The sequence below is a fragment of the Acanthochromis polyacanthus genome, chromosome 4, assembly GCF_021347895.1.
Source record: "Acanthochromis polyacanthus isolate Apoly-LR-REF ecotype Palm Island chromosome 4, KAUST_Apoly_ChrSc, whole genome shotgun sequence".
NCBI lineage: Eukaryota > Metazoa > Chordata > Actinopteri > Pomacentridae > Acanthochromis > Acanthochromis polyacanthus.
Window position 1 is genome coordinate 39,447,353 of NC_067116.1, and position 10,262 is coordinate 39,457,614.

General features: G+C 40.0%; 1 long non-coding RNA gene across 1 annotated transcript; it reads left to right on the forward strand.

Annotated features, from left to right (window-relative positions):
• Positions 1-1,696: 1,696 nt before the first annotated feature.
• Positions 1,697-9,980, forward strand: LOC127533775 (uncharacterized). Its single transcript, XR_007941651.1, has 2 exons — positions 1,697-2,462; positions 6,496-9,980. It is a non-coding gene; the product is annotated as an uncharacterized LOC127533775 (long non-coding RNA).
• Positions 9,981-10,262: the final 282 nt, after the last annotated feature.

Sequence of the window (10,262 nt, forward strand, 5' to 3'; positions counted from 1 at the left end):
ACAGATGTGAGGACAGAAATGACAAAAGCTGAGTGGCAATGCTGCAAAAATGACACCAGATTCAACTACAAGCAAAAACAAGTTGAGGGAAGCTGGAAAATAATGAAAAGTGAGGGCTATAAATTAATGCTTCATTAAAATTTCTACTAAATTTAAAAAAACCCTCTGTTGAAAGTCAAGTTTCTTAGCTTTTTAACGTGTCTATATGGCATTTGAGATCATGAGGAAAGTAAGCAGTAAATGGCACGGCTGAACATTTCCACCGTGCAATGCAACAAGCTGATGAAACTTTAAAGAACATGGAATTCAGACTTGCCGGGCTTCTATCTAAAAATTTAAGAAACCAATTCTGTCAGCTTGTCAGGAGAAGCTTTCTGAGTTATTCCATCTCAAATCGTCCGGCTCCTTCTGCTCAACCATCTCTGATTTGCTTTAATCATAAGCTATGAATATTTACAAAGGTATCTGTGAAATCTTAGAGTAATATATCAAGTATTTTCAAAATAACACTGGTTAAAATGTGGTTTCTGAGTTTAAAAATGAGCTCCTCAATACACTTTCAGCGTTTTTTTTTCAAATTAATTTGCAATAGTTTTGTTTTTTGTGGCACAACTTGTTTAATCAGTTATGAAAGTTCAGCAAAAACAACTTCTTTTGCCATTTTTGTAAACAAAAATTCCATATTAAAAGGTATTCAGTATCTTTTGCTTTGTATTATTGCGACATGCAGCAACATATGATTCAGAAAATATCACTAGTGAATTTCTGCGTTGCATTTTATTTCTGTTTAAATACTTCAACATATTCATTCTCAGACATTATTTGATCTACTTGTTCAATGTTGCAGATTCCAAATGAATGATATGGTGCAAAATAACAGAAAATATCAGGTTTTTATCTTCATTGGTTCGTGAGATAGTCATTCCAGCAAATTTTAATGTGCGAAAAAATGTGTTGAAAGTGGGTAGATGTTTTTTTTTAAATGATCTCAGAAAATATGTGACACGTCGATCAAAATTTTTATGGACACCATTTAGAAATATCCATAAGTCACAATGAAAAAGTTTTAAGAAAACCAGAGATGGGAAAGCAGAGATCAACCCAAAAGCGACGGATGATTGGAGATGGAGCAATGCTTATTCCTCTGCAGAATCAGTTTCCAGTTTAAATATGCATGGTTGAATTATTCCAATATTAACTGGCCATTATGGGGCGGTTTTACAGTGTTTGAACAAATTTTAGGTGAGGTGGTGTGCTTGAGCTTTATACATCTGCACATTCTGGAAGAAGCAGTGGTGTAGCATTACATTTAGGCCATTTGAGGGTTGAAAGGGATTACTGTCATAGACAAAACTTCAGAATGTGCAGCTTTTTATACATTCAAATTACTTTTTAATCAGTGACCACAGAGCGAGTTCAACATTTATCTTTAAAACTGCGTCTTTATCATTGCTCTGAACTTCCAAGCCTTTGATTTAATATCCTTATTCTGGTCCCTGCATTGCACACAGCTCAGGGTTTTTGACTTTTTATTTAAAATATGATGTGATGTATTAAAATAAGGACGTCCATGCTGCAGCCGTGCAGAGGCAGGATGAGTAATATGCTGGCGTTTCAGTGTTTGTGTGCGTAGGCTGCACGGTCCCACACCCGCCGGCTTGGACAAAGGTTGGTGAGTCACCAGAGCTCAGCTGAAGCAGGAAGGAAAACAAAGTGATACGGAGAAGGAAGGCACAGGACTGGATTAGCGGTGGAGAAGAGAGGAGAATGGGAAGAGATGGAGGTCTACAGGGAGTCAGAAAACCCTAAGGGAGTTGGAAAATGTGCAAGGAGAGTAGAGAGAGAGATGGAGACGAAGAGGAGACATCTGCTTCCCCCTGAAGTCTGACCTATGGGGAGTAAGGATGAAGGAGTAAATAAAGAAAAGAGAAACCAAAAGGGGGAGGATCAGCAGCACCCACTGGGACTCTCAAGGAAGCTGCAAGGAGAAAGAGAGGAGACAGCTTGGAGGAACCCTGGAGACTGCAGACACACTGAAACTCCTCGTGGATGTGGGCAGAAGACCATATTTGCTCGAGTAAATACAGAGACGACTGGGAGGCTCAGTGAATGTGTGCCTGTGTGTGTCTGATTACACACTTTCCTTTCTTACAACAGTGTTTACATAAACAGGAACCGGGGACTGCATGCGGTGGCTTTGGGCCTCGAGCAGCTTCTGACTCCTCGCGTTGCGTCAGGCTGCTTTGCAAATCGTCGCAGTCGGAACTAGACGAGAAGGGTCACAGCTTAACTGTTTCCACTGGGAATACCCGGTGATTAAAAGCCGACTTCTCCTTCCTCTGCTTTATCTGCTGTGGAACATCCTCTTAAAGACACTCTGTGGAGTTTTTGACCTCTAGTGATGCTTAAAAGTAGACTTTTGATGAGATGATGGAGGTAGTGAATATCAACAGCTGGAGACTGTAAGTTCACATGAGGTACACAAGAAGTCATTCATTACAGAGCCTTTAAACAGTAGCCACCCCCTTGGATTTTTCCCCCATTTATTATATTTAAACATTGAATTGTAGTCAAATTAATTCTGCATTTATGACTAAAAAATTCCTGAAAAAAGACTCTTTCGTGCCAAAGTGAAAACAGATTTCTACCAAAGAACGTAAATTAGTTAAAATTATAAAAGGAATGTATTCACCCCCTTTAAAGTGACTCACCTAATCCAACATGTGCAGTCAACTAATGCTAGAAGTCACACAATCAGGAAAATATAGATCATCTGAGTGCAGATAATGTGTCTTATGTAGTTGTAATATTAAGAAATCAGCATCTGGAAGGTCCAGTCACTGCTGAATCAGTACTCTTGGATAGAACCACACCGTGAAGACACTTCAAGCAACTCTGTGAAAGGTTACTGAAAAGAGAAGTCAGGGAGAGGATACAAGAAAATGCCTAAATCACTAGACATCCCCCAATAATAAATTCATCAGTAGAAAATTGGAGGGATATGGCACATGTAAATCTGAATGGAACATATCATCCTCAAAAACTGTCTGTGCAGCAGAGAGGCCACCAAGACACCAATGACTCCTGAAGGAGTTACAAGATTCAGCAGCAGACATGGGGAGACTGTACACACAACAACTGATGCATGTTCTTTATCAAAAGCGTTATGCAGGAGTGAGACACTCTTGAAAAAAGATCATATTAAATCTCAATTAGAGTCCTACAGACATGTAAGAGACTGAAGTCAACTAGAAGAAGCTTCTTTGGTCCAATGAGACCAAAATTCAGTCTTTTAGTCCTCAGACTAGATGCTAAGTTTGGTGGGCGAAGAACGTGGCACACATGTAAACCTACCAAAAGCAGATTGTCCTCAAAAAGTGAGAGATTGTGCAAGAAAGAGACAAGTGAGGGAGGCCACCTAACCTGGCAATAGCCAGATTAATAATTGTGTAGTACTTGATAGTACCCCACAATATCAATCTGGGACCGCTCCATGTAAATCTGTTCGGAGGAAAGAGGCACGGATTGGACAATGCAACAGTATGTCCTGTCTCTGACAGGTTTGTTTTTAGCCAATCGCGGGATCTTCACAACGAGCGGAGCCAATTGGTAGATTAAACTCTTACCAAAACCCCTTGGTAAAAAAGCACAAACATCTTTACCATTTAGAAATGCGCAAAGCGCCTCTCGTTGTTCTTCCTTCAAAGAAGCGATAGGAGATTCAGCTAAAACTGACTTAATAGCAGCATTTACACGATCGTTGTCCTCCGTTGCCGTGTTTGTTTTGATCTACTGGCGCTTGGTGTCGTCGTCACACCCGGATATCCCGCCCCACACACGAATACTGCTGCGTGATTGGCCCGAACCAACTTGGTGCTGTACGAAAAGTGAAGGCGGGAGCGGAGCAAGATGGTTTCTTGAGAGATTTGTGAACTCACAAATATCGCGAGAAATCAACTTGCTGGCAAGGTTAGAGGCCACCATGAGTCTTATAAAGGAGCTACAAGCTTCAGCAGCAGAGATGGGAGAAACTATATATACAACTGTTCTTTACTGTTTTAAAGCTTTATGGGAGCATGGCACAAAGAAAGTCACTGTTGAAAAAAGTTCATATTAAATCTCAACTACAGTTCTCCAGAAGGCATGTAGGAAACTGAGGTCAACAGCAAGAAGGTTCTTGGTCCATTGAGACCAAAATTTACTGCTTTAGTCTTCAGACTAGACGCTAAGTTTGGTGGACAAGGAATTAGAATATGGTAAATGTGTAAATCTGCCTAGAGCAGACCTTCTTCAATGCTAACATGATACAAACAATATTCCTCATGTCAATATGAGCCCAGAGGTGATCTATTCTTAACACCTAAGTGAGAGGAGAAGAAGAATGCTTAGTTACGAGGAGGCTTATAGAACAAAATACTGCTGAACACATTTTTCCACAAAAAAAGATGCCGATAATAAGGTTTAGTGAGAAACCACATATATAAAAGAATGTGTTTAGAATGAAAACTCTGCTTCAACGTTTACATCTTAAATTACAATCAATGCAAAAAGTTTTCACTTTTTAGAACAAACTCAGACTGCAAACAGTATGTAGAAGAAGAAACACAGGAACTGCAGTTACATCTTTATCGTTACTGTCAAATGGCCTATTTGGAAGCTACAATTTTGAAATCGATTGATCTTTTCTTCATTTCTTTATTGTAAAAAGTTTGTTAAAATGTGTCTTGCACTGGCACAAAAAAATCAATGCAAACTAAGAACACTTCAGATGAAAAAGTTTGAAAGTATAGAAGTATAAATGCAGGCTGCTATGTTTATGAGAGCAGTTCAATATTCCATCCACGGTCTGAAAAAAAAAAAGCACTGACAAGCAAAACTACATGAAAATGCTTCAAAAACAGTACTAAAGGCATACAAGCGTGGTTTAGTTTGCCCACTAGATGGAACATTAAGTTTAGCAGAGACAGTTTAAAAGTGTCCACATTTAGGACATCTAATAAGGTGGAGGAAGACAAGTCTAGACCTTTAATGAAGGCTGGTGAAGGTCATGCCTGAGATTTTGATCACAGCATTGTGAGTGGTAGATATGTTCGGTTGCTGCGCCTTATTAAAAAGTTCCTTTTTATAACTATATGCTTCCAATCATTTCAGATCCTGACTTGGATCCTAAAAACTGTGGAGCAGCATCTAATGTGCTAATGAGCTTTAAGTCTCCTATGAACCGCTTAGAAATGAATGAATGTTTCACTGAAGCAGACCTGAATGCCTTTTAGAGTAAGGTGAGGTGAAGTAAGAAATGTTATCTTGCAGCAAAACTATAAACACCTAAAATGTTGAAGCCACATTAAGAGTCTACCACAAGAAAGGAAAAGCACATCCTCCATCAAGGCCAATTCTTGCTCTTACATTTTCAACAAAAGTGATCCTTATCTTCACTAAAATGACACTGATTCACACTGAGGAACATTTTAGTCCATCTTCTGCTGTCAGAATGGCATGAAGACTGTGACAACAGCATTCATTTCCTCGAGGCCAGATTACTCTAACTCTCTGTACCTGAGAATCAGTCAGTCCTCTCAGCCTCATCTGCAGCTGCTGAGAGACTTTAAAGTGGTACTAAAAGAAAATCAAAGATTTACTCCTGCATCCCTGCACTAGATACCATTTAAATGCAGCCTTTATTTATAACGGCTCCTTTAATTTGCTTCTAAAATCATGCATTAGTTAGCACCTGGGTACATTTCTGAAATTTTCTGTCCCTACACTGTTAAAAATGAACATTTTTTGACTGTATTTTTTTAAGAGTTTGTTGTTGTTTTACAGATTGGGCCTGTTTTGTTAAATTAGAAATAATATCTCGGAAAATTCCAGAAAAACAACAAAAAAGGCTAACAGTTAGATAACATAACATCCAATTCCAAAATCTGTATTTTTTGCAAATGGTAATTTCAACTTGAAAAATGTTTTTTTAACTGTATTAAATCAGCAGAAAAAAGTCACAATTGAATAATTTTTTTGACATTTTTCCACAGTTTTTAATGTTTCTGAGGGGAAAATATTCTACATTTTTGACATATATTTTTTTGGTGACGCCTCCTGCTACATTTTACAGTTTTTTAAGGAATTTTTATTGCATTAATATTTTAGAATTATAATTCATTTTGAATATATTCTTTAAAATGTATCATACAAATTACCATCCAGTTTTCTCTTGACTTTCACTTTGAAACTATTTAATTTCATTTCACAAATTGATTTCAGGGCTCCACAGTGGTGTGGTGGTTAGCTCTTTTGCCTTGCAGCTAGAAGATCCCTGGTTCCCCGCCTTCACAGGATCTTTCTGTGTGGAGTTCCCATGTTCTCCCTGTGCATGCGTGGGTTTTCTCCGGGTACTCCGGCTTCCTCCCACAGCCCAAAAACATGCTGAGGTTAATTGATTATTCTAAATTGCCTGTAGGTGTGAATGTGAGAGTGACTGTTTGTCTGTTTTTGTAGCTCTGCAACAGACCAGGCGTAAACTAACCGTGACGTCACCCGTTGGTTTCAACGCCGAGAAAATGAAGCGAGGATTTTGCTACTTCCTGGTCGCCGTTTTGGATTTTTTTGGAGCCAGTGACGTAAAAAGCGTCAAACAGACTGGACCGGAGAGCAACTAGGGGCAGGATTGGCTGAGGACTCTCTTATCCCGCCCACATTTTACCGCAGAGGCTTCTGTTGCTGTCTATCAAATATAGCCATGCCCCCTGGCTCCGCGAACTTTCACGATTTATTTAAAATTCAGTATTGATTTATTTTAAGATCGGCCACCTGATCTCTCATTTTGAGAATGAAAACTAACAGGGAAAAAATCCTGAGCTGTAGAAAATCAGTCTATCAAATTTTATTTTTTCCAAAAATGAATTGGGGTCTATGGAGAAAAAGCTTTTTGGAGCCAACCCTAGCGGACGGCGTGATATTGCAAGTTTTTGACACTTCCGGGTTGGCTTCAATTCTGGAGCCAGATGCTACATCCACTATATATACAGTCTATGCAACAGACTGATAACCTGTCCGGCGCGTGTCCTGCCTTTGCCCCAAGTCAGCTGGGATAGGCTCCAGCCCCTACGCGACCCTAATGAGGATTGAGCCGTGTAGAAATAATGGATGGATGGAAATTGATTTCACAAGCTGTCTTGCTTTTTGTTCATATTTTTGTTTCTGCCTGACTGATGATATGTACAACACTTTGGTCAATTCAGGTCATTTTAAATGCCCAATATACATCAACTTGATTTCAGTGGGTCTTTCTGTGCATCTCCACAAAGTTGCATGAAATTTAGCTTGTTCGTTTTTGGGTTATCTTCATAACAGAGGAGGCAAATAGAAAAATTGCACTGATCCTTCTGCAGCAGCTCTCGCCTTGGCGGAGAAACCATAAATAAAACAGAATTAGAAACCGACTCTACAAAAGCTACATGCATTATATATGGGATTTAATACGGAGCTGAGCAAATATATGCATCACAAACTCAGTCAGGCATTAATATCATCTCATGCAGCGTGTCGGCAAGTCAAGATACCCGTCTAACCCCCTTTCTGCTCTTTCAGATTTTCTATCCATCAAACCTGCAAGGAAGGAAAACCAGAAACCCTTCAAGGATGAAACGTGACCAAAAATAATAATATTAGAGCAAACACACCAAAGCAGAGAAATAAAAGTGACTGCAGGCTGCGTGTTTCTGAGTCAATGTCAGTCTTGTTACAGTGAGAGGTTAGCGCTGCACTTGAGAGACGGTCCCTAGCCTTTAGTGTTGAGGGTCAGTGACTCCCAAAAGGGACGTGGAACATCTCCCCAACTCTGCACACATCACTGCGTCACATGAATAACCCCGGCAGCTTCCTGCCAATGTCAGGGACACACGGGGCATATAGACGCCCACAGCGACAGCAGGGAGAAGAAGCGAGTGGAGGCGAGGACACATTTGTGACAGATCTCTCATTAAACACAGACATACAAATATTGTGTTTAGTTTGCTTGCTGTCTGTTTTTTTTTCTGCTTAAGTACACGAGTCTGTGTAGTTGACAGCGGGACTTGGAGCTGAGCTTGACAGATCCAGCACCATGCAGGCAGCTTCAATGAAATGCTAAATAATTGATTGTTGCCTGGCAAGAAGAAAGTAGCAGGTGTATGTGTGCTGCTGATAGTATATGACTCCGACTCACGCAGCGTATGAATTCATTAATTAACTCGAGGATAAACCAAACCCCGTAGACGAGAGCGAATTCCCCTGCTAGGTTCGCTAATTAAATCACAGCAATTATTTATAACGGCAGCCATAAAGTTAAATTAATGTTTAATTTTTAAACAAATACAGAGAGGGGGGTGTGTTCATGAAAGAAAGTGGAGGAACTATGAGTTGCAGAGTGAGTTAAGGGAAACAAAATACCAATGAAAGTCTGCTCTGCTGCAGGTGACAGAAGCACAAATGGAATGAAATGGCACACAGAACAGCTCAAATGGAGAATGCAACGGCTGAGATCATCCATCAAACGGAAGCTTTTAGCCGTACGGACGAGCTGAGGCAGCAGGCAAAAGGTGCAGGTGAAAAATCAGTCACGTATTTGTGCTTGGATAAAGCTGAGGCAGGCAGAAATCAAATGAGTGAGTGAGGGGAACAGCTGCAGAAGGAAAAAGCATAGCAGTAGCTCGCAGGAATATTATGAAAGCAACAGAATAAACAGCCCCAGTAAAGAGCACATTCAATTATATTTAATTACAGGATGTCAAAAGGGGTTTGTCCAGTTTCTGCAACAGACTGGCAGCTCCAGGCCTTCACATCTCATATCATCACATCTTATACTCTCTCAAGTCTGAGCAGTCAGCTGTGGCATTTATATGCGTTAAAAAATGACTCTGATTATTGCACAGGTATGAGAAAGGCCCAAACAAATGATCTTCTGCTCGACACTGACTCGTGTGAACACATTTCACCAAACGATGCAAAGCTGGATGTTTTTTTCTGAGCTCGGATGAAATCGTGGATCACAATAAATCAGAGGGGCGGAGCTTTCACTTTAATCTCACACTGACTCCAGCATTGTCGGAGCTCAGCGGCTGCTTGGAGTGGAAGAAATGCAGCGTATGCACGGGGGAAATGACAGCAAAATGCTTATTAGGGGTGCAGTCATCAGGAGTCACCTTTAATTGCTTCTTTTTTTAGCATGGTGTGCACATTTTGCACCAAATGCATGAAACAATGAATATTTTGGTTGTAATCGAAGCAAGAAGTTTGGCATTAAAGCTACACGGGACTGGAGCAGTGTGGTGTGTTTCTGCAGCCTACAGTTATTGAATATTAAAGGTTGAAGCTGGCAGGAGAAGCATCGAATGCAAATGAAGCGTCGGTTACAGTTTCTTATGGCTGTTTTTGCCTACAGCTCCTCTACATCTTGCCTGGTGACCTCTGCTTTTTTTTTTTTTTACAAAACGACATGAAATTGAGGTGTTCGTTGTCCTCTGAATGCAAATGTAAACAAGCCATCGCTGTATTGTTATTTGCACCATCTGCTCTTGCTGATACACAGGCCTTCCACAGAGATTTGCGCTCCACCTCTGCAGCTGAATACACACTATAATTACACCCGGCATTTCTAACCCCAGCAGACTCTGCGTCCATCCAGAGCAGAAAGATGTCAAGTCAATTTCTTTTCTTTCTGCGCCAAAATCATGCAAACTGTCGGCGCTGAGCTTATTAGAGATGTATTATTTCCACTTGGCCTGTCCCCCATCTGAATTTCTTTTGTTGTGACAAAATGCTTATTCTAATTCTGGTTTTATTGTCATTTGCATTCTGCGGATCTGGTTTTTATAAATTATTTATGTGACTAATGTTTGGCTCCTCTACCACACAAATAAAACAGATTCACTTTATGAATCTGATGATTTATGAAGGTCCATGACTGAAATTTGCATTTCTAATAAAGTCAGCAGTGAGACAGAGCAAGAGTTCATCTTTGTCTTTAGCGTGATTGATGAGCTTTGAAATTACCTGTTTGTTTGTTTCAAAGGACTTTACAGTCTCTACATGCAGATTACATCCTTAGAGCTTTGATTTGGCCAAAGAAAACCACCGAAAACACCAACTTTAAGAGAAAACAGAGGAATAAATCTCAGGAACAAACAAGAGATCTTGGCTCCAGGAAATGCAAGCATGAAGCAACAGTTGTATATTGTGGAGAAAAAAAATCAGAAATGTAACTTAAAATTCTGCTGTATTATTTT